Genomic DNA, 24,851 nt, shown 5'->3' on the forward strand with positions numbered 1-24,851 from the left:
GTTTCTACCAGAGGCAAGATGACTTAACGATTTTTGAGAAGCAACAGGGCAGCGTGTCCTGGCAATAGCTGAGACAGAAGTTATGGATGAGCTACAGAGAAGGGTCAGGGGCTGAGCTGTTCAGGCAGGTTTTCCAGTATGACATGGACTCATAGAACAGAGAGAACTTGGGATGATGAAGAGAAGGTAGATGGAAACCAAGGGACTGTAGGGCCTGTCCATGGCGAATGACATAGTCTGTCACCTATGTAGAGAACCCTGAGAAATACCTCAAGTAGGCAGGCTAACCTAGGGGGAACTTGCCCCAGCCAAGGTGTCCCATCATGCATTTTTTTGTGTCACTGAGCATGACATTTAGCTGAGTTCACACTTCTGTTGTCAGTTTTAATGCCCTGGATTATACTTGAAAACAGATGTGTTAAATGGGCTGAAGTTGTGTCCCGGATACAGGATTCACCATGGTTCTCCTGGGGTACTCTTTAGAGGCTTGCCTGCTGGAAAAAGGAGTGCCTAAGTGGGCTTTGAGAAGTAAATAGGATAATAACCAGGCAGAGCTAGAGAATGGTGAGCAGGGAAGGAGTTACATTTTCAAGAACCAGAAGCATAAAACACTAGATATGCCAGGAATATTTGGGTGTCACTGAATCTGAACACATGAGGCATGTTTGGTGGGGGTGGGGGACTAAGAGGAAGTAGGAATTATGGGTGTTTTCCAGGAGGGAGGGACTAGCAGGCCGAATCAAGGGGTAGAGGGATCTTAGACAGGAAACGACACAATCACATTTGTGTTTAGGAATAATAAGCCTAGGAGTTCTGAAATAAGGGTGAATGAGATTTGGTAGGGACAAGAAGGGAGGGACCAACGTGGGATAGAAGTTATTTGCTGCTCTATTGGTAAGCGAATGTAAAGGCCTGATAAAAAGACAGTGGGAGAGGCAAAAAAGGAGGGGAAGGGGTGGCACTAGAAGAAGACACTTTGACTTCCTACCTTACAGTAGATCAGGCAAAAGCAGAGGGATTATTCATCCCCAAGAGAAGCTGACAAGTGACAAGGAAGGTCATGCTGTTAGATAAGACAGAGAAACATCCCCACTGAAGACAGGATGATAGGAAATGGGTTTAAACTATAGGAAAAGGATGTAAGTGAGACATTAGAATTAATGCTTTAATGAAAGGGATTGTTAAAACAAAGGAGCAGGGTCATCAAAGGAGGTTGGGAACTGATTTTTTCTGTAGAAATTTTTTTTTAAAGACCAACAAAAAACCCCAAGCCATCTTTTTCCTGATAGAAAAATGAGCAAAGAATGTGACAGTTCAGACACATGCAACAGAAATAAGTGGCCAGAACATTATGTGGAACTGTCCAATTTTATTCATAGTTAACATGTGAAATTAAAACCAAGATACCATTGTCTACCTAATAGATTAGCAAAAATGAAAGATGATTATATCCTAACCAGAATTGTTAAGAGAGTTGTTAGGAATGGATATGTATAGACTGAGCTAGTGGGAAGATAATTTTAAAATATGGAAGATATGTCTCAAAAAATAGACCCTTTGAACAAGTAAGCAGTTTCAGGAATTTATCCTAAGGAAATAATCAGATATGTGCACAATAGTTCTAATCAAGGACTTTCCTTTCAGCATTATTCATGATAACAAAACGTTGTATGGGGGATTAATTAATCTAATATGGCTCATCCATAAAATGGAAATCAAGGATGCTATTTAAACTACATTGAATAATATATAAGTATATGGGAAATGCTAATAATATAACATTAAGTAAAAATTTAAACGTAAATAGAGTATAATTGCAATTAAAGTAGGAAGTGTGTGTATCCTAAAAAATGGAGCAGAATGCAATATATCAAAATCTTAACAGCATAAACATGATTTTTAATTCCTCTAAATGTCTTGGGATTGTCTCAGTTTTTCTAGGGGAAGCATGTTACATTTCAAATCAAATACATGTATTTTAAATGAGACATTACAACCATAAATATTCAAGTGGCAATAGTACATGTAACCATGTTGTAGGTTTTGTAAAAGGCAAAAGATTTATACCATCTGAAGAGAAACCAGAATATTGTTGTAGGTTTGTGTTCATCATAGTGTGGAAATCAGGCCCTATATCCTTTTGTGTGTGTGGTGAGGGAAGAGGATTGCACTGAGCTTCTCACGTCCTCCTCCTTCAAGGCTGACTCTTTGCCTCCCTGCAGGAAATGACCATTATAGGCCATTTGTCCTTCTTCCTACCTTCCTCCTCCATATCGCCACAGCTAGGACTCACAGTGGCCAGACCTATTTGTGTGATGAGTTTCCACGTACCACAAGAGAAAAGTTCAGGATCATTGACGATGTGACTTGACCAGGACTACTCAGCTAGTGAATACCTATGCAAGGTACAAATCTAGGAACTTTACAAGCCCGATATCAAGTTCTTCCAGAGAAGATCGTGTTGCAGGTCTTGGCATGCTTGTCAGGTTTCCACAAGAAGTGTGTAAACCCTCTCCTCCTTTTTTCAGTACAGTGGCTTGAACTCAGGACCTTGGCTCACTTGGCTTTGCTTGCTTTGCTGGTGTTCAACCACTTGCACCATGCCTCTAATAGAACTTTAAGCTGCTTAATTTTAGAGATGGAATTTCACAGACTTTTCTCTCCAGGCTGGCTTCAAATGACAATCCTCTGAATCTCAACTTCCACAGGAGCTAAGATTACAGGCTTGAGCCACAGTCTCCTGGCTTCTATTCCCTCTTCTTAATTAGAACAGATTCAGTGTGCCCACAACTATCTCCTTTAGAACAGGGACTATGGGTACTGTGGGCTCTGGAGAGCAGCCCTCTGGCTCTGCCTCCTGAGAGTCTCATTTGTTAATGCAGAAATGCTTCCCACTGTGGTTTCTTTTGTTGCATAAATTCTAAGACAGCCTGAGACAGCCTGCTCAGAGTGGAAGTCACAGCTGGCTGGCTTCATGATGTGTGCTGGGGCCACTGGGGGGCTTGCAGGCGCCTTCCCACAACAGGGCAGGTGGTGGTTCTGCTGGGCACACCCTTGGGGCTTTCACAGGCTTAATTGGGAAAATGGACAGGCCTGCTGGAAGACAGGGCTGGGTGAGTACGGTATGGGCCTCCTGGATGATTTGCTGCTCTATTTATTTTAATATGAACTCAAAAATTTGTATGGTGTTTTGTATTCACAAGCCTCAGGTATGGGTGTTGTGATCTCCTTTCTTTTTGGATTTCCAAATTGATACAGAAAGGGCATAGTCACAGGACCAAGGCACAGAACAAACCAGGTATCTGTCAGGGAGATATCTTTGACCACTTTGCTTGGTCATCAGCAAGGGCTTTCTGCTGGCCTCTGTCTTGGGCAGAGAAGGGGATGGATAGAACTACCTGGAGAATTTAACAGTAGCACCTGTGGGATGGCCTTGGTGACAAAGAAGTATTCAGCTGAGTGTTATAGTGTAAGGCTGAGCACAGGTTCTAAGAAAGATAATATCAGGGAGCATTGAAGGACGTGGGCGATTGGGATGGCAGGAGGTGTACTCCCTGAGAGAGTGAAGGTCTAGAGTCCAGGAGCAGACAAGAGTGTGAGGCTATGGGAGGGACAATGGTGGCAAGTGGCCTGGATTCCCAGTGATCCACCTTTGGCTCCATTCTAAGCAATACCTTCTGCCTGGTATGGCTGTGAAAGGAGTGTAGAGAGGAAAGCACCAGAGGCTGGTCCCCAGAGGCCAGGAAGTGCACTCATGGAGCCTCTAGGCATTCTGTCCCTTCTGCTATTTGTCTTGGTTTTGTTCATGCTGAAAAAGCAGTTGCCCTGCAGGGTTCCAGGAGTAGAGAAAGGAGAGTTGGGATGGTTGCTTTTCTGTCAGCCCTTGATTCCCTGTTGGGAACTTAAAAAAATTGGGGACAATAGAGGAAAATTTATGAAACAATATGAAAAAAATGGAAAACTTTAAAAAATGAGGACAGAATGAGGAGTAAGTGGGGAGTCTTGGAGGGATGGTTAGAAGCGAGGGATTTAGACCACAGGGAAAAACCTGCACGTAAAGTCTTTCATTCCAAGTTCATTTATGAGAAGACACAAAAAAAGAGAGGGAAAAAAGAAGGAAAGAAAAGCAAGCAAGAGAGAGCAAGCAAAGCAAGAAAGCAAGCGAGCCCTAACATTTTAGATTTTTAGCCCCTTTGTCATGGCCTCTCATTTATAGTTGAGGGAATGGAGGCTCAGGGTGATTAAAACCCACCATGGTAGTGTGAATGACAAACTCCTATGCAGTGAATCACCAGCTTTGCCACTCCAGCTGGTTCACTCTCCTGAGGTCAGGATTCCAAGACAGCACCTCCTGGGTTCATGGGAACAGGATAGATCCAAGCAATGCTCTGCTTCCAGAGAAGCTACCTTCTAAGAACACCAAGGGCCTCTTAGGAGAATGCACAGTCTCTTTGACTGTGGGGAATGGATTGCTTCAGTTCATTCCTGGAGTAGGAAGGCAAGGGATATTCTGATTATAGGCTGTGCAGACATTGGTATGTGGCTCTGCTCTTTTTTTTTTTTTAGCCTTCCACAATTTTAGCAGGTTTATTCTCTTCTGCATTCTTTAGTTTCCTCAATAGGAGACATGAGCTTCTGGTATCTGTGTTTCTCTCTTCACTATGACAAATACTGATAACAGACAGGCATACTTCTAACCTTTTGAGAATCCAACAGCAGACAAGACAGTCTTGTGCTGTTGGAGCTTAGATTTTAGTGAGGGAGACAGATGACAACTCTCAGAGGTTCTTACATCAGAGGGTTTGTGCATGGAGAAAGAATAAAGGGAGTGAAGCTGGGCAGGGTGTGTCCAGGAAGGCTTTGCTTAAAATATAGCACTCAGAGACCTGAAGCTATGTGAATATTTCAAGGACTGTTAGTTTATGCCAGGAAAGGCTGAAAAGCTAAAGACACTTGGTGTATCAGGTATATCAATGAGGTAACGTGTGCCTCCTCAAATCACTGGAAAGTTCAGAGCTAAGTATGGTCCAGCATGTTAATGGATAGCTTTGGTTGCCTAAGCATACACTAGGAAGCAGAAGAGTGAGGAGACCAGGATCCTTGTGAAGGATGATGGTGAATTGCTTTACGACAGAGGGACAGGAACTGAGGTAGGACATTTTTTGGAAGGACAGTAGGTGAGGATGGGGTTATGGAGGGAAAAGAGGTAAGAATGGGGGTTTGGGAGTAGTAAGAATTATAGATGGGACTGTGGAGGGACAGGAATTGTGGATGGTAGTATAGAAGGACAGCAAGTGAGGTTGGGAAATGGAGCTGTAAAATGGAGGACAAAATGTGTGTGGACATGGTAGAGAAACAAGCAGTGAAGAGTTTGGGGAAGTTTAACTGAAGTGTCTGCTGGTCAGCTGGGCTGTGGATTTGGAGTTCAGAGAAGACGTTTACATTAGAGAAGAACTTTGGAGTCATCAGTATATAGTGGTATTTAGGGTCAGGAGGCCAGATGAGCTCACTAGAAAGTGAATGTGAGTTCACAGGAGGCATAGAGACTGAGTCCGATATTTATATTTATAGATCTAGTAGGATAGTTGGGAAACTTCTTAAAGTGCCTGATAGTAGATAATTTAGGCTTTGCAGACAGTCTTGACTCAACTTTACTGTTGTAAAATAAAAGTAGTTGCAGATAATATATAAATGAATGAGCATGGCTGTATTCCAATAAAACTTCACTTATAAAACAGAGAACTAAGCCATGGACCAGGACCAGAATTTGATGACGTTGGATCTAGGACATTGAAGACAACCTGGAAAGGGGGACTGAAAGGAAGCAGCTCAGTAGAAAGGAGACAAACAAAAAAGGATGTGGTGTGAGAAACTAAGTGAAGTACTTTTCAAGAAGCAGTGATGATCTGGCTCATACTGCTACAATAGGGTTTTGGCCAACTAGAGCAGAAAATGGGAGTATTGTAAAATAAAAGAAAATTGGACATCAATACCACAGAGGTTATTGAAGAGCTGACAGGAGCACTTTTGGTGGGGTGTGAGGTAGAGTGGGTTTAAGGAGAGATACTGGCAATAGCTCATGTAAACAGCTTTATGGAGGAGTGTTATAAAAAGGCACAAAGAAATGAACTGTTAACCAATGAGGACAATGGGGGCCAGGAGTTGGGCCTAGTGGTAGAGTACTTGCCTAGAATGCACAAAGACCGCATAACAGAAAAAAGCCGGAAGTGGTGCTGAGGTTCAAATGGTAGAGCTCTAGCCTTAAGAAAGTCCAAGAACAATGCTCAGGCTCTGAGCTCAAGCCCAGAACTGTCAAAAAAAATGAGGACAATGGAATGGAAATGATCCCATAGATAGGACATTGAGAAAATGCAAGGACCAGAGGTGAGAATACCTCCTATGGAGTTAGATCAAGCATGGTCTTTGGTGACCTCTTATACATCAAGAAAGAAGGGCAGGGCAGCTGGTAATCAGAAGCCTTTAGGTGGTTGGTTATGGGGGATGAGTAGGTCAGATGGAAACTCCTTCTCTTTGTGTTGCCTCATTTTGTAAGTGATATAGGAAGTAAGATCAAAAGCATTCAGAAAAAAGGTTAAGGAGCTTGAGCTTGGCCATGGAAATAGATGTCCTCAATAGAGGGAGAAGAAAGCGATAATGACAGAAATTTTCTCACTCTCTAAATCAAAATTAATAGGTTTGCACTTCTGCTGTAATTTGATCTTTTACACTTCAAAGGTGGCCCTGTAAATTCTGAAGAGTTATGAGCAAATTAATAAGGGCAAGATCAGGCCATGGATGGTGAGTCCTCAGAAACATTTTGTGGATTTCTACAATCCTGGAGCTACCTATTGAAGTGACTTTTATGATGAATAGAAATAAAATTTGCTTGTATTCCTGATGGTGGCCACTTTAACTGGGGTTAAATGGGATCTGTTTTGTTTTGGTTTGCATTTTTTTATGGCCAGAGATGTTGAGGATTTCTTCATGTATTTATTGGCCATTTATATTTGTTCTTCTGAGAAGGCTATGTTTAGCTTGCTTGTCCATTTATTAATTGGATTGTTGACTTTTTGAGGGCTTAGTTTCTTGAGCTTCATGTGTATTCTGAATATTAGGCCATTTTCTCATGTATGGGTAGTAAAGTTCTTCGCCCATTCTGTAGGCTGTCTTTTTAGCTTGTCAAAGTCCTTTGCCATGCAGAGAGTTCTAACTTTGATGCAATCCGTTTGTCAATTCTCTCTTTGATGTTCTGAGGCCCTGGAACTTTACTCAGAGAGTTCCTGCCTGTGTCAAGATTGATTGTTTCTCCCATTCCTTCTTGTAGTAGCTTCAAGGTTTGAAGGCATACAATGAAGACTTTGATCCATTTTGAACTGATATTAGTACAAGGTGAAAGAGAGCTAGTTTCAGCTTTCTGCATATGGACATCCAATTTTTCCATCACCATTTGATGAAGAGACTTTTTCCCATCCTATATTTTTACTCCTTTATTAAATATTAGATAGCTATAGGTCTGTGGGCCTCTTTCTGGACCTTCTATTCTGTTCCATTGGTCCTTGGGACTAATTTTCTGCCATTTCCAAGCTATTTTCATTACGATACCTCTGTAGTAATGCTTGAAGTGTGGAGTTGTTATGCCTACAGCACTGCCTAAAAAAAGAAATAAAGACAATTGTCCATCCAGAGTTACTGATGATGCTTATCAACGTTTTTCCTTTCCTAAAGATCTTGCCTCTTCCTCTCCTTCTTCTTCCTTCTCTGCCTCTTCCTTGCTCTTCTTCTTCCTTTTCTTTTTTCTTCTCATTCCTCTGCAATATTTTCCTGTGGGACAGGAGGCAACAAGATGCATATTACCTTCCCCAAATTTTATCTTAAGAAATACCTGGGGGCTGGGAGCATAGCCTAGTGGTAGAGTGCTTGCCTTGCATGCATGAAGACCCAGGTTCAATTCCTCGCTACTACATACATAGAAAAAGCCAGAAGTGGCTCAAGTAATGGAGTGCTAACCTAAAGAAAGCCCAGGACAAGGCTCAGGCCCTGAGTTCAGTCCTCAGGACTAGCAAAAAAAAAAAAAAAAAAGCAAGCAAGCAAGAAAGAAGGAAAGAAAAAAGAAATCCCTGGAAGATGGGTGCTGGTGTCTCACACCTGTAATCCTAGATACTCAGGACACTGAGATCTTAAGATGGAAATGTAAAGCCAGCATAAACAGGAAGGTTGATGAGAATCTTTTTTTAAATTTTTTTTATTGTAATTAGTAGAAGGGTTACATGATATTTGCCAGATAGAAGGTGCATTAATTCATATACATTGATACCCTTTCACATGTCTTGGTACCCATTTCCCTCCCCCCCCCACCCCCCACCCGTCTTGGTTTTCCCCCCTTCCCTATCAAATTTCAAATATCCAAATACAAATAAATTCAGCTGGTGTCTCACACCTGTAATCCTAGATACTCAGGACACTGAGATCTTAAGATGGAAATGTAAAGCCAGCATAAACAGGAAGGTTGATGAGAATCTTATCTCCAATTAGTCACCAAGAAAACCACCACCACCACCACCACCAACAACAACAACAAAACTCCAAAACTTCAGAAGTAGAGTGTAGCCTTGAGCTAAAAGCTAGGGGCAGAGATCAGGATCTAAATTCAAGCCTCAGGACTGGCATAACAATAGAAAAATAGAAAAACGGGAGGAAGGAAGGGAGGGAGGGAGGGAAAAAGGGAGAGAGGGAGGGAGGGAGGGAAGAAAGGAAGAAAATATCCTAGGGAGATAAGGGGCATAGTGATAGAAAAGCTATCTTTCTTGTGAATATCTAGGAGTAAGAGGGAAAAGAACAGGCCAAGACAAAAGGCCTCAGATGTACTGAGTCTGGGAAAAGAGAAAGGTTGATATAATTGTGAAGAAAAAGATCACCTTCGTATTCTATTTAGATGTTTATAGAAAACAGAGAATGAATAAATAGACAGGGAACAACTATCTTTAAGGAAGGGAAATGACTTGGGGCTTTGGAAAAGACAGCACTCTTAAGGATCCTGCACTTAGCAAAAAAGATTGCCCCTGGCTTTTGTAAGGGAGGTGGGTGGGTGTGGGAGTTTGCCCAGGATGTTTTTGAAAGAATGTGAGCTAACATCCATCAGGGTCTTGTCAGTACAACTCAGAAAGAGGATAGCTTCATGTAGAAGTGGGGTAGATATGAAACGTTTTTGACTGCCTGTGCCAGTTTTTAGGGAACGTATCTCTTGGGCAAAGAGAGAGCTCATGCACTGTGCTCACAATTGAATCTCTGTGGAAATGACAAAGGCAATAAGGATTTTATGGTTTAAACCTAACTCAGGAAGAAATATCCATCTTTTCTCCAAATCATATACCTGGAGGACTTTTGAAAGTAGGGAAAAGAGGCAAAGAAGCACAGTGGTATGGTACCTGGAGTTTAGCTAGCCCCAGGTAATATCTCAGATCTAACTCAAATATTCCATGTAGTTACTGTAAGACTCTTTTCCCATCACTAAAATACCTACTGCATCTTATATGTTTATTATAGAGGCTGAATGGAGCCTTAGATGTGACAAATTCACTCTGGCAATACAAAATGTGCTCAAGGTCTATAGTAAGTAATAAAAGGTGGTGAGGTGTTGGGAGTAGTTTTACCTCTAGTGATTTTCTGAGCTCATGGGTCATAGTCATGGATTCTATATGAGCTGCTTCTTGTTAAGATTCTGTATCGGTATAGAGTGATGTGGGGATTCAAAGCTCAGGCACTTCCCCCTCCAAATATTAGTCAAGTTGTTTTGTTGTTGTTTTGTTTTGTTTTGTTTTTTGCCTTCTTTGGAAGAAAGACACCAGAGAGGAATGAAGCAACATTGCCAAATAAAGTAGCACCTTAAAAAAAAAACAAACCAATAAATCCTAGGGGGAGGAAAGTCTGGAAGCTGCAAGAACCACAATATTGAGATAAATTTAAAGGGAACCAAATATGCCTGCAATGCTTAGAACAGCAGGAGCATACATTCCTCATACTAATCAAGTGATTTGTGGGAAAATTCTAGTCATCTCCCAAACCTGAGCTGCATCAAGCAAATGATCAACTGTGAATTTGTGAGTGACTTACAAAGCTCGTTGATGATGCCGCAGAACTTTTCTGTGACACACATTCCTAGGCAATCATGTGATCTCAAAGCTTAGAAGTGCCTTTACGCCCACTGACCCTAAGTTGCTCCCTTGTCTGTGGGAGGAGAACACATCAATGTCTTTTCTACCTCTGTAGGCACAGGAGTGGATGTTCAGATGGAATGGGCTCTGTAAAATTAAGTTTCCTTCCTGACTTCTATCCGTGGGGCCCCATAGCATTTTCCCCAAGGATTATATCTCTGATGACACTGATATTTCCAATGGAAAATTTATGAACTTACGATACTATGTAATCTCAAGGGGCCCAAATTCTTTCCTTTTTTCCATATATTTTTATTGTAATTAATAGAAGGGTTACATTATATTCACCAGATAGAAGGTGCATTATTTCACAAACACTGATGCCCTTTCTCATGTCATGGTCCCCAATTCTCTCCTCCCCTCCCCCGCTCATCTTGATTTCCCCCCTTCCCTATCCAATTTCAAATGACCAATTAAGCACATATAAAACATATCAGATAACAAGGTGAAATATTGTAACAATATGAGATAACCAAGAGACAGCAAAAGAGATGAGAGATAATATAGTAAGTACATTAAAGACAACAATCACTCATGGCTTTTGTTTCTATATCCTGGAGGTCCGTACATTTAGCATCATAGTATATGGCCTTATGTATCTAGGTTTTGTTTTACTGTAAATCTCTGCTAGGAGGGCCCAAAGTTTCTACTGATTATGACAAATGAGGGAACCCGTCAAGGGGCTCAAATTCTTTCTATGTATAGGGAAGACATTGTCATACTTAACACTTATGGAGAGATAGTTGTTGCCATGGAGTAATCAGGAGATATGTGAATCTCAATGTTCCCTGGTGTCCTAGTATCAAAATGATGAAATATTAATGCATTATAATTATGAGAAGGAAATTATAATTAGGACAAAGAAATAAAAGCACTGAAAACTTGTGGAAATGTGTTTGACCTTATGAGTAGCCAGCAAATTATCGTAATTTGGAGGAACTGGAATTGGAGTCCTGGCTTGTGCCTTGTTGTTTGACCTTGGGCATGTTGCCCTGTTGAGGTTTTGTTGTTCCTCTTTTAAAATGAAGAAAGGTGGAGGTGCTGCTGTGTGTGTGTATCACAGAAATCTATATGGTGGGATAATATAAGTATAGCACTATCACCAACAGTCACAATAATAGAGATGCTAATTGAGATGGAAATGAGGTGTCATTTTTTTCTAGATATACAATTATGGAAGATTAACAATGACATTGGTTGGTGTCACTGAGATATAACAGAATAGTATAATGTCCTATTACCGAAATTGTCCTTACTGTAATCTTTCTGAAGAACATGACTTTTGTAGATTTCTCTGCCTTTTGACTTCTGGGATTCCATTCTAGGGAACTAATCAGAATTAAGGGAAAATATTGATGGAAAATATCAATCGCTACCAGTGGTCTTTGTCTCCCAAAAAACGGAATTCAACACACATACAGGCACTGGAAGGGAACTAACTAGTAAAGTTAGTTATGTAATATCAATGCAGTGGATTGTCCACTGCTAATGACTTGAGACAAGGCTCATGAAGCTGTAAGTGAATATTTTCTCAATGTGTGTATATATGCATTAATGTGAATAAAGTCCAAAATATTAATCCAGTTTCACTTTGCATCTTAAGAGTATGGGTGATTTTTGTTTTTCTAATTTTTCATCTTGTCATTTCTAATATTTTATTGTGAGCCTCTATTGATTTTTATAAGACAAATAATAAAAAAAATTATAGAAAGAGAATGAGATTCAATGACCTCAAGGTAAGTTAGCTTCTTATTCTGGAAAAGTGAGATTTATTCTGTAGGTTCAACCTGGAACAGATTTCTAGCCAACCTGGCTTTGCGTGGGTCACCTCTTCCTCCTCTCTGACCCATATGGAAGAACTGAATGTTCTAGGAATAGGAACAAACATTTTGCAATGAATAGATAAGAGTAGAGACAGTGCTGAGTGCAGCCTGCCCCCAACAGCTCTCTGCCCTGAAATCCATTCCCTTCCAGCAGCTACAGAGATGATAGATGCCTGCATGTAACTCACTACCAAAACCACAACTAGGCTAGAAACTGCGCCCCCTCTCCTTCTGGTTGTCACTGACAATCCAGGAAGAGGTTTAGAAAACTGTAAAGCAGCCATGCCTACGCAATGCTAATAGAACATGGGGGCTGGAGATGCAGCACAGACTTGGGCTCAAGATGATTGTCTCTCAGAAAACAGTGTTCCCAGGAAGGGCTGATGGCAGATGGGTCTCACCTAGCACGCTTATGTAGTGAGGAGGAATACAGAAGTCTAGTGTTTGTAAATCCACGAGTATGGTGAGTGAACCAACCGTCCAACAAAGATCTACAGAGTGGTGTCTGAAGGATTTGGAGCTTTCCAGGCTTGGCTGTGTGCTGCCTGTTTCCTGTTGAATAAAACAGAGGCCATGACCTTTTTGGTTTGTGTGTGTGTGTGTGTGGGGGGGGGGTCATGAGGCTTGAACTCGGCCTGGGTGCTGTCCCTGAGCTCTTCAGTTCAAGGCTACAACACTATCCTTGAGCCAAGCTCCATTTCCCACTTCTAGAGATTTCTAGAGATTAATTGGAGATAAGAGTCTCAGGTCCTTTTGTGCCCTGGCTGGCTTTTAAACCTCCATCCTCAGATCTCCTGAGTAGGCCACCACGCCCGGCGCCATGACCTTTATAGAACTTGCTCTTTTTGCAAAGTTGGACACCTTAGTAGTTCTGGAGCATCTATTATGAAAAACATCTAGATTATAATGTATATATGTGTATATGTATGTATATATGTGTACATGTATCCCTATACATATATGTTTTGTTGAAAGTGAGACAACAATGTTTTAGGGCTGCAAAATACTATAGAAATAGTTATTTCCTTCCTCCCTCTCTCTTCTTCCTCCCTCCCTCCTTTTCCTTCCTTCCTTCCTTCCTTCCTTCCTTCCTTCCTTCCTTCCTTCCTTCCTTCCTATCCTTCTTTTTACCCTTTTCATTTAGAAGTCCCAAGAGCTTTATGCATTCAAGTATTAAAACAATTATTCTTAAACATTTCTGCAAGATGTGACACATATGGCAGGGGGAGGGGTGGCACCTGCCTTCACAGAGGAGCTGGAGAACAGCTTAGGGCCTTAACCTTGGTTCCAATTCAGGAACTTTCTATTCAGGGATATCTCCCCCCTCCCCCCTCCCCCGCCGCTGCCCTCCCTGTCTTCCATTGACCATAGAGAGCCTTCACTAAGGAGCTTGGTGTATTTCCTATCATCTAGCAATTCTTTCATTCACCTCAGAAAATTGATTGTAAATGCCATGGCTATTGTGTTATTCTTTCATTATTCTGGGTACCAGAAAGATGTTTAGTAAGTGGAAATTGTAACTTTGTCAAGATGAAGCTTTCCTGTGTGGAGTGTGTTGTGACTTGGTCTCATCTACTCTGCTTGGGAATGCACCCAGATGTTTTACTTCTTAAAGCTCTGACATGACTGTGGCCTGCTCTATAAATAGTACCCACATCAGCTATAATGCTGGCACAATGTTAAGTTTTTTTTTTCCTGCCACCCACTGAAAGACTTAGGGGAAATGTCTCCTTCTTCCTCTCCATTTCCTTCTCCCCCTTTCCCTTCCCCCTACAGGCAAACGCACACACACACACACACACACACACACACACACACACACACACATTTGTAGTTATATGTCTAAACATATACAAATACAGTGAACCTATTCAAATCCATCTACATTTTTGTTTTTGGTTTTTTTTCCCCTTAGGCAAAATGCTGTTTAAAAAGCTTTTAACAGTAACAGAAAACTAAGAGACTTTCCTAAGAAATTACTACGTCCAACCATAGTGGAGAACTAAACGAAATTAGTTCTCATCTTCAGAATTCATACCTAGTTAGAGGCCAGATTTGTCAGCAAGGAATCGTACTGGGCTTCCTGAAGGGAAATTCTGGAATTCCTGGACTTCTTTTAGGGTAGTGACAAGGTAGCTACCACAGTAGAACCTACTTTACACTCTAATTATTTATTTTCTTCAGTGTATATTATTTGTACAAAAGTATTTCACCAGGGCAGTTCATAGTTGCACATATTACAATCAGATTAATCTTTTCTGAAACAATTTTCAGTGAGTTTCCTCATGCCATCTTCATACATAGACCCAGTATATTTTAAGTGTTCCCTTCTTCATTCTTTTTCCCATGTGCTCCCAAGTATTTTCAACAGTTACAATTACATATTCTCTTTTTCTCTATGAAATATATACATATATATTCCCACACATAATACACATAATGTGTGTATAACTTTTAGGACTAGATTTCACAGATGAAATAAAACATTCAGCCTTTATTCTTCTGAATGTGACTTAATTCTCTTAACATAACCTTCTACAATTCTATTTTCCTCCAAATTATATAATTTCCTAGTTCTTTATGGATTGATAATACTTCGTTGTATATGTACATCACATTTTCTTTATCCATTCACAGATTTTAGGACATCTAGGCTACTTTCAAAGTTTGGCTACTGTGAATAGAGCTGCAGTAAACATGGTGTGCAAGTATATCTATTATAACCTGACTTGTATGCCTTTTAATATATGCCCAAGAGATGGTATCACTGGATCACATGTTAGTTCTATTTTTAGGGTTTTTTTTGAGGCATTTACATAGTGCTTGAACAAATTTAATTCCTACCAATAGTGTATGAGTGTTCTTTCGCCCACATCCTTGACAGTGTTTTTATTGTTTGCGGTTTTCATAACAGTGATTCTGAATTGAATGACATGAAATCTCAATGTCATTTTGGTTTGCATTTCCTTTATAGGGCCAGGGATGTTGAAAAATTTTAAATGTATTTAAAGGACACTTGTACTTCTTGTTTTGAGCATTGTTAATTCAGTTTATTTGTTCACTTGCCCATTTATTAATTGGGCTATTCTACTTTTAGGTTTTCATTTTCTCTTGTTTTGCTGCTCTTACTGGAACTTGAACTCAGGGCCTGGGCACTGTCCTTGAGGATTTTTGGGGGGGAGCTTAACGCTAACACCTTGAGACACAAAGCTCCATTTCCAATTTTTTTGTGGTTAATTGGAGTCAAGTGTCTCACAGACAGCCTGGAATGGCATCCAATCTCAGTTCTCAAATCTCAGCCTCCTGAAAAGCTAGAATTGTAAGTGTGAGCCACCAACATCCAGCCAGGTCTTCAACTTTGTTGTTGGTTATGGGGCTTGAACTTGCCTGGGCACTGGCACTGGTACTGGCACTGTCTCTGAGCAATTTTGCTCAAGGGTAGTGCTCTACCACTTGAGCCACAGCTCTACTTATATTCTGGCTATGAATCCCTTGTCAGACCTATAGCTAATAAAGATTTTTTTTTCTGTTCTGTATACTGATTCTTCAGTGTAGTTATTATTTCCTTCACTGTGCAAAGGCTTTTTAGTTTAATACACTCTCATTTATCAATCCTTTCTCTTACTTGCTGAGCTATTAAAATTCTAATCAAGAAATAATTGCCTATGTCTATATATTCTACAGTTTCCCCATATTTCCTATGGTATTTTCAAAGTTTCATCTCTACATTAAGGTCTTTTTATCTCTTTTGAGTTGGTATTATTACAGAGTAAGAGACAGGAATCAAGTTTCAGTCTACTTGTGACTATCCAGTTTTCTCAGCACATTTGTTAAAGAAGCTGTATTTTCTCCAGTGTCTGTTTCTGGTACCTTTTTCAAAAATAAGCTCACTGCTGTAACTGTGTGGGTTTATTTCTAGGTCTTCTATTCTGTTCCATTGGTCTTTATGTCTGTTTTTGTTCCAGTATCATGCTGTTTTTGTTACTATAGTTGTGTAGTATAAAGTCAGGCATTGTGATACCTCCAATGTTGTTCTTTCTCTTTCTGGTCAGGATTGCTTTGTCTATTTGATATCTTTTGTGCTTCTTATGAACTTTAGGATTTATTTTCCTTTCTCTGTGAAGAATGCCATTGGAGGGTTTGGATGTAGCTCAGTGGCAAAGTGCTTGCACAGCCAGTACAATGTCCTGAGTTCAATCCCAAGTACCCTTCTCCCCCAAAAAAGACAAAAAATACATTTAAAAGAAGAATGTCAGCTGGGTGTGGTGGCTCACATCTGTTATCCTAGCTACTCAAGAACACTTAGCACAAATATTTTTTTTTTGTCAGTTGTGGGACTTAAATTCAGGGCCTAGGCACTGTCTCTGAGCTCTTCTGCTTAAGGTTAGGACTCTATCACTTTGAGACACAGCTCTACATCATATTTTTGAGTGGTTAATTGGAGATAACAGTCTCACAGGGACTTTTCTACCTGGTCAGCTTCAAACCACAATCCTCAGATCTCAGAGTCCTGAGTAGAATTATAGGCATGAGCTGTTGACATGCAGCTTTGACACAAGTATTTTAACACTTTTGGGTGCTTAGACTGAGTCAAAGCCCTAAGAACCTATGGCCCTGTGCACATATTTCAGACCATGCGAATAGGAGATAGATACATACACCATGGCCTCATAGCAGAGAATGTGTATTTAGTGGTATACCCAGAACAGGTCCCAGAGAGATAAAGAGTGATGTTTGGTGGTGATTAGATAAGGTTGCAAGTATAAGTTTGAAGAGGGACTCATCTAGGTTTTATTAGTCTTTAGGAAGTAGGAGATAGAAAGCAAAGTCCCCTCCTGAAAAGTGATATTGAACTACAGCCCCTAAAAAGGCTGGGTATGAAGAACAGCCTGAGTCTATAAAGAGTGATGGTATTTTGCAAAATGGTCCCAGTTTATTCTTTTGTGGAACTCATGTGACTGAGAGGAAGTCCAAACCCCCAAAATGCATCATAGTATCCCTAGCAAGTACCACCAACAATGTCAAGTCCATTCCTTGCCTTCAGAAGGCTGTGCCTCCAATCTCCATGTTTATCCCAGTTCTCCACATCCTTTGCCAATGTGTATATATACAGGATTTCCACTGGCCTAAGAAAGAGGATTAATCCCCCATCTTTGAATACTTCTTCCTAACCATACAGGATCCATCCTGTCAATGCCTTCTTGGTCTACATTTTATATTATGTCCTATACAGAATTTTCTGTTCCCCCCTCTTGCTCATGACTCTAATGGATGTCTACAGTTATTTCTATAACTTCTCTTCATAGATTTTACTACTGATTAGACGGGCTGAGCAACTCCCTATCTAACAGGCAACATTATCTGTACTTTGGGTAAATCAATGAACAAGATGTCGGCTCTCATACATTCTAGCTGGAGGATATATGAAGTAAACAACAGAAAAACATATAACATATAAGCAAGTTGTATCATCTGTGAGAAGGTAATAACTGCTGTGGAAGGAAAAGATCAGAAGATGGGAATTGAGAACATTGCTGAAAAAGAGTGACATTGGGTTGCCATTTAAAATAGAATGGTCTTTCACTTGGCCTCCTAAAGATAGTGATATGTGTGCAAAGGCCCTAAGGTGAGTGTGAGTGAGGAGTTCAGGGAACAAGGAGATGAGCTTTGTTTCAGGAGAATAAAAAAGGAGATGAGAAAAAGGGGATAAAGCTGAAGAATTAATAAGAGGGGACAGTCACATGGAGTTCCTCCCTCCCCCCTCTCTCTTTCTCTCTTTTCCTGGAGTTAACTTAGGGTCTTATGTTTTCTAGGAAGATATTCTATCACTTAAACCATGTCCCCAGCTCCTTTTATACCTTTAGTTACTTTTTGAATAGAGTCTTAAATTTATGCCTGAATATAAACTTATTCTTACTTGTGACATTGCTGAGAGGATAGGCTCATGCCACCATCACCAGCTTGTGTGTGTGTGTGTGTGTGTGTGTGTGTGTGTGTGTGTGTGTGTGTGTGCGCGCGTGCTGTTATTGGGGCTTAAGCTCAGGGCCTGGGTACTGTCCTCAAGCCATTTTACTCAAGGCTAGCTAGCACTTTACCACTAGAGCCACAACTCCACTTCTAGCTTTTTGATTATTAATTGGAGGTAAGAGGCTTATGAGCTTTCCTGCTTGGGCTGGCTTTGAACCCTGCTCCTCAAATTTCAGCTATCTGAGCAGCTAGGATTACAGGCACAGGCTACTAATGCCTGGCAATGCCCAGCTAATTTTTATTCAATAAAATGAAGTCTCACTAACTTTTTGAACAGTTCAGCCTTCAAGCATGTTCCTCCCCATCTCAGCTTCCCCAGAAACTATGATTGTAGACATGAGTCACTCTGCCTGGCTCATTCACTCATTTCAAATGCTTGCTTGGATGATACTATTTGGATGATACTAAAAGGGAAGGGCAGATGTAAGGGCAGACATGTCAAGAGGTTTTTGCACTTGTGTGGGTTGGGTGGATGTGTCAGAAGGTGCTCTCATTGAGTCTACCTCTGTAAGTGCTGTAAGCTTTGTTTTGGATGAATAGATTGTGTTGCATAGGAGAAAGCAAGGAATCAAGATGACTGCAGGCAGTTTTGACTGAACAGCTGCAAGGCTGGATTTGCCAACCTAGTGATGAGAAGGATACCCTCCTGAGGAGCAGCTGGAGAATAGAGTTTCGGGGTGATGCCCACTGGACTGGTTTGCTGTGTGACTCATCTACCCTACTTCCTGAGGGACTAGGAATTTATAACTGACACATGCATCGCGTTTTGGGGGCTGTTATGATCACAAAGAATCCTTGTTACAGGAGGATCCCAGTTAATTTTCTGGTGATCAATTAAGTCATGTCTCTGAGTCCTGATGCTTCTCCAGCTGGAGAGTTTTGTTTTTCTGACACCATCCAGAGGTTTAGTGACAGGTTGCCAGTGGATTAGAGCTGATTTGACATGGATTTGGTCTCAGGTGGCTAACCTCATGAGCTACCAGAACACCTCATATGGGCACAGGATATTTTGATGGCAAAATTGTTTTCGAATCTTTTCTCTCCCAGTCATTATCACACCTATTGAAAATGATTAATTGGTGTTAATTGGTATGCCAACACAGTGTGAATACTGTTGATAATTAAATCTTCCTTTTAGGTTCAGGGAAACTAGAGTAGGAATGAGGAATAGAGTTGTGCACATATGATGCATTTGGCTTTACAATTGACCACGAGTTTTATATCAGATAGTCACTTTGTTGAAACAGAGATTTGGCCGAACCCATACCCAGGCTGAGACAAGTTGTCTATTTAGTTAAAACACTCTCGGTGGGGTTGAAGCAACAATGAAGATTGCTTGACATTTACCCCGATGCTGCCTATGTCACTACAAGAAGAGATTCTCAGCTCCACAGGAACAGAAAGGACAACTGCGTGGTGGCAGCCACCATTCTAGGCACAAGGTACTCACGAATGCCTCACACTTAGTTCTTCCTTTTGATATTTAGTTTTGGGAAGAAGTAGTGTATAAGCAGTGACTGACAGGTAGTGTTGGGTCCCCCAGCAGACTCGAAAGAGCTTGTTAGTGGAGTGGTGGCTGAGTGGTACGGTGGAGGACTGTGGGTGTTTCCTTTAGACAAAATAGGAAGCAAGCAGATAGAAACAGGGCCGTGGGGCTGAAGCCTTGGATACAGATACCTGCTTGGTAGGTATCCAAAGCAAGGGCTTTGGATTTCATTGAATAAACATCTGATAGGTGATTAGAGGTACTCAAGAATAATGTAAATTATTAACTGGACCTCTCCTTAGGCATCATAGAGGAGGGATTAAAGAGGTAGGATTCTGAGGTTATGGAGACCAAAGGATTTTTTAAAATTTTATTTATGTATTTTTAGCACTTTAGGCAAGAGGTTATGATAGCTCAGGTTAAGACAATAACATACAGAGCAGTAAAAGAGATATTGGTACCTTTTCTGGTACCTACTTATTTCAATACTTAAAACTGCACTATAATGATAACAATGGCATTTAGTAAGAGGAACATTCTTCCCCATCTTCCCCATCTCTGTGACTTATACCTAATTACTACCTCAGCCTAGCTGTGAAGGGAACTGAAGCATAGTTCTGAGTAACCTGACTATGGTCTCACATTGGCACGAATTGCTTTCACAATCAGCCCACACCCTTGACCTCAAAAGACTGAGGAAGAGAAGAGGGAGGGTTTGAGGAGAGAGAGAGAGAGAGAGAGAGAGAGAGAGAGAGAGAGAGAGAGAGAGAGAGAGAGAGAGAGAGAGAGAGAGAGAGAGAGAGAGAGAGAGAGAGAGAGAGAGAGGAACAGAAGTCTGGAGTGTTCTGGAGGGAAAGATCTCTGATCTAAGAAAATGTAGGTCAGATATTTGGAGTCTCCTTTTCCTAATCTGGGCCTGGGAATCATATAGGCTTGTAGTAAGATTCTGTACAATCTTGCAGGCCTAGCTCATTCTACCAAGGTGAGGTGTTGACCACCTCACCCCTCCCTGCTAGGATCCGAGGGTGACATTATTTAGATATGGTCTCTCTAAGAACTATGTGCTAAAAGCTTGGATGCCAGCCTGTGGCTCTGTTGGGAGTTAATGAAACTTGTAGGAGGTGGGAACTCATGGGAGGAAATGAGGCCATTATGGGTGTCCTTGAAGCTGCTCCTTTCTCAGTTTTACTTCTGGTGGTCACAAGTTGAGTTACATCCTCCTACCTCCCACTGTGATGTGCTGCCTCTCCACAGGTGCCAAAGTAACAGGCCAACCAGCTATGGAGTGATACCTCTGAAATGGTGAACCAAAATAAACCTTTCCTCTTTTAAAGTTTGTCTTGGTATTTTGGCACAGCGATGGAAGGCTGAGTAGTACAGAGGATGAAACTCAGGTTGTCACAGTGAAAGTCATATAATAAAAAAATCAGCAAAAATTGAAAACAATGAGAAGGACTAATGGTATTTTAAAGATCACATTCCTAAACTCTGAATGAAGCTAGGTCTAGACTTACTGGGATTTGTTGAGGTGACCTTGTCTGACTGTGTCCTTTCTATCTGTATCATCCAGTGGTATACATGGGGAAAGGTACACTCTATGTGTATGTGAGTGGGGCGTGAGGGGGTGTATGTGTATAAGTATCTTCCTTGTTGCTAGACTACCTGGCTTTCTCATTAGATGCTGAGAGACTGTAGAAACAACCTCTTAAAGGAGAAAATATTTGTTCAGGAAGATCAAAGGGACTTGTCTATAAAAAGACAGAGGGCCTTTCAAGGACCTTAGCATCATTCTAGGGTCATCTGTTACTCCCCAAGGCTAAAGTAAGGGATGAACACTTGTTTGCAAAATTAGGGTTGTTGCACTGAGGTAGGCTATCAGGAAGAACTAATGTAGATTTGGAAACATCTTACCCAGAGACTAGGAAAGGTCACAGAAAGAACTTCCAGTGATACATTTGTGCCTTGGATAATGTTTCAAAATAGCTTTATTTCTGAGAGCCATTAAATCCTGATAAGTGGGCATTTTTGAAGACAGAAAAACAAATAAGGAGCGACATTAACATTATCTCCTTTGCACACATGTGCTGGTGCATCAAAGAAAGGCTGATTTGGAGCTTGGCTTGCCAGTACGGTCACTGAAGATTCTTCAGTTGGGCCAAAGACAACACATTCCTCTGTCCCTTTGCTTCTCTGAAGAATTCTCTGTCTAAAGGTATCTGTCTCCTCACATAGGAAACTATTTTTTAACCCCTTGAGGCTTCAGAGGTTGAGACTCGTTGGGACTGACAAGCCCTGATTATTTCAAATTCTGGAGGCTATGGTTTCTGCTGTGCTGGTCCACAGAGAGTCCAGGCATTTACCCCTGTTGATTGAGAAGTTCACACTATATGGAGAACTGCATGGAATAGCGTTCCCCCTTTAAATCCTACAACATTTATTTAACATTACAAACAACTTCAATTCCATACCACTCTTTACTCTTCAAGCAACACTGCCACTGTCTCTGAAAATTGCCTTAAAATTTTAAGCACCCTAAATGTTGCAGATATTGGGTGCTATCTAAGATGGTATGGAGTGATAGGCTACTAAAGGGATGTAACTTTGTACTGAATATTTCGATATTTTACCTATAGGGTTACCCTCTGTCTACCACCCCTTCAATCAGCTGACTGAGGGTTGGATGCCTGTCTTTCTAGGAGCAGAGAGCATTGCGTGTTCACTGGTAGCAGTTACTAGGTTGTTTATTCTCTTCTGGATGTGAAGATGAGTGTGGCTAGGAATGGGGAAACAGGAAGGAGAGGGAATCACTGTTACCTAGCAACAGCCATAGTATGTGACATGACTTGTGTCTGAAGGAAAGATGTTTCCATTGGCACCTGGAGAGCCTCTCAATGCCTCTCTTCCAGCTGTTGAGCTTTGGTAGCGCTCTGTGGGGCATTCTCTGCAGATTCCACCCTGTGGAACATTTGTGCCTGCACTGTAAGGGGGCTTTCCTGCTGAGAGTGAGTATGAATGCTGTGTGTGCATGTAACTGTATATATGTGAGTGTGAGGAGGCCGAGACTGCAGGAAAAGGAGCTTCTCCATCAGTTGATTTAAAGGATTTTCCAAGTTGCCCTCCAGTTTTAAGTAGAAATTCCTCCCTTCAGGCTAAGTGCTTGTGGTACCCCAAACTGAATTTCCCAAGGTTTGCTTCAATTTCAAAAATTCCATTCTGCTTTGAAATCATGTCACATACTTTCTCCCCTGAAAAATCCAAAATTTGAGATGAATTTCTTTTATATCCAGCTTTAATCTGTGTTGAAATGCCAATATGACTAGAGGGGGTAACTCATAAGTCCTACCAGGAGGTAGTTTATCAAATCTTTTACTGAGAATTCTTATTTATTTATTTATTTTTAGTGGACAAGGAAGAGTAGGAAAGGACATACTACATAAGGAGCATTTCAAGGCATGGCAATAGAAATGCAGAATAGAGAACAGTTGGTGGAATTATTGCTGATGATTGCTGATGTTATCCTCATTGCCCAATATCCTGGTCAGGAATTGCTGTTTACATGATTAATATCGTGATTATTATATTATTATGATTAATGTCTTATTATTATAAGATGGCATCCTCCATCTTCTTATACACTTCTTATGTAGACCGAGTTATTAATTAAATTGACATTAGACAGGTGATCAGAAGACAAACAACATGTTAATTATGTGCATATACACAAAAGTTTTACAAAATATGAGACTGGAAGAAGGTCTGTGACAGAAGCTTATGTAATCATTCAGACTACAAGAGGAACATGGGATAAGTGTTTCTGGGGGTGGTGGCCATACAAGCTAGGGATGGTAGAGGGGAAGAAAAGGAAGAGGGGTAAAGATGGTTTGTTATGCAAATACTTTCCCAGGTAAGCAAAGTTGTGTGAAACAGTCTTCATCCTAATATAGATGCCTTATTAATGATAAAGATTTTCTTTCAAGATGAAAATGGACTTTTAAAATGGGCTTTTTTTTCTCAGAGCTATTTTTGAGAAAAAAAAAACAACAGCTTAAACTAGTTGCCAGAGGCTCATGTTTGTAATCCTAGCTACTAAGAAGTCTTAAGGTTTGAATCCACTTCAGGCAGAAAAGTCCATGGGATCATGTCTCCAATTAAACAGTAAAACTGTCAGACCGTAGGAGGTGGCTCAAATGGTAGAGTACCACCCATGGTGAAAAAGCCCAGGGAGAATACAAGGCCTTGAATTTAAGTGATAGTACCAGTACAAAAATAAAAAAAAAACAAAGAAAAAGAAAAGAAAAATAGCTTAAAATATGCCAAGTGTGTTTTGGTGGGTTATATCTTGTCTCCTGTAGTCGTATTTTGGGTGGTGTGTCTCAGACTCCTGAAATGTGGGAATAGTAAAAGAATGTGGGAGTAGCAAAAGAATTAGGGAAGAAGCTTCATGAGAAAGAGCTAATGGGCTACTGAGGGTAGAATCCTGGAGAGGGCCCTGGCTCTGCTAATACCTGTCAGGTGTGTGAGCACGTCACTGAGTGCTCATTCATTATTCTTTGGTGTGCTGAAGAACATGACTGTCAGTAATAGCTGCCCACCAGGCATTGTAGGCCTAGTACAGGAAATTTTCTGCACATAATTGGCTCACATTTTCTTATTATTGATGATGGTGTGTCCATTTCTATCTACTGGGCACCAAGGTGAATAAAGTAAAATCCCTGGCCTAAGAGAGCTTTGGGATATCTCATCCCGTTCTCATAGTAACCTTTGCAATGAATAAAATGGAGAGAAACTAAGCAGTTTTGTCAAATTCAGAGACAGTAAGTGGCAAGCTGAGATTTTTAAGTCCAGGTCTGTTTAACCCCCAAGTCCCAAATATTATGCTCCTTCTTTACAGGCAAAACAAAACAAAAACCTTTAAATGTGGAAAAGGCCCTTCAGATATCTGTGAGAGAAATACATTGGGAAGTTTATGCATGCCCAATCAATAACATATTATGTAGTGCAGTGTTGTTAGGTAGATGCAATGAAAGAGGTAGTTTTCTGTGAAGATGAAACCTGGGCTGGGTCTTGAACAAGAATTTCTGTTTCAGAGCCTTTTTTTGTTTTTGTTTATTATGTTTTGTTCCGTTTGTGTCAGTACTGAGGCTGGCACTTAGTGCCTGCGTGCTGCATTTTAGCTTTTTCAGGCAAGGATGGCATTGTACCAATTGACTCCCTGAGCCTCACCTCTACTTCCAGCTTTTTGCTTGCTAATTGGAGGGAAGAGTCTCACAGAATTTCCTCCTCAGACTAGTTTCCACGCATAAT

The sequence above is a fragment of the Megascapheus bottae genome, chromosome 20 (assembly GCF_031878675.1).
Source record: "Megascapheus bottae isolate mThoBot1 chromosome 20, mThoBot2.hap1, whole genome shotgun sequence".
In the NCBI taxonomy this organism is placed as follows: Eukaryota; Metazoa; Chordata; class Mammalia; order Rodentia; family Geomyidae; genus Megascapheus; species Megascapheus bottae.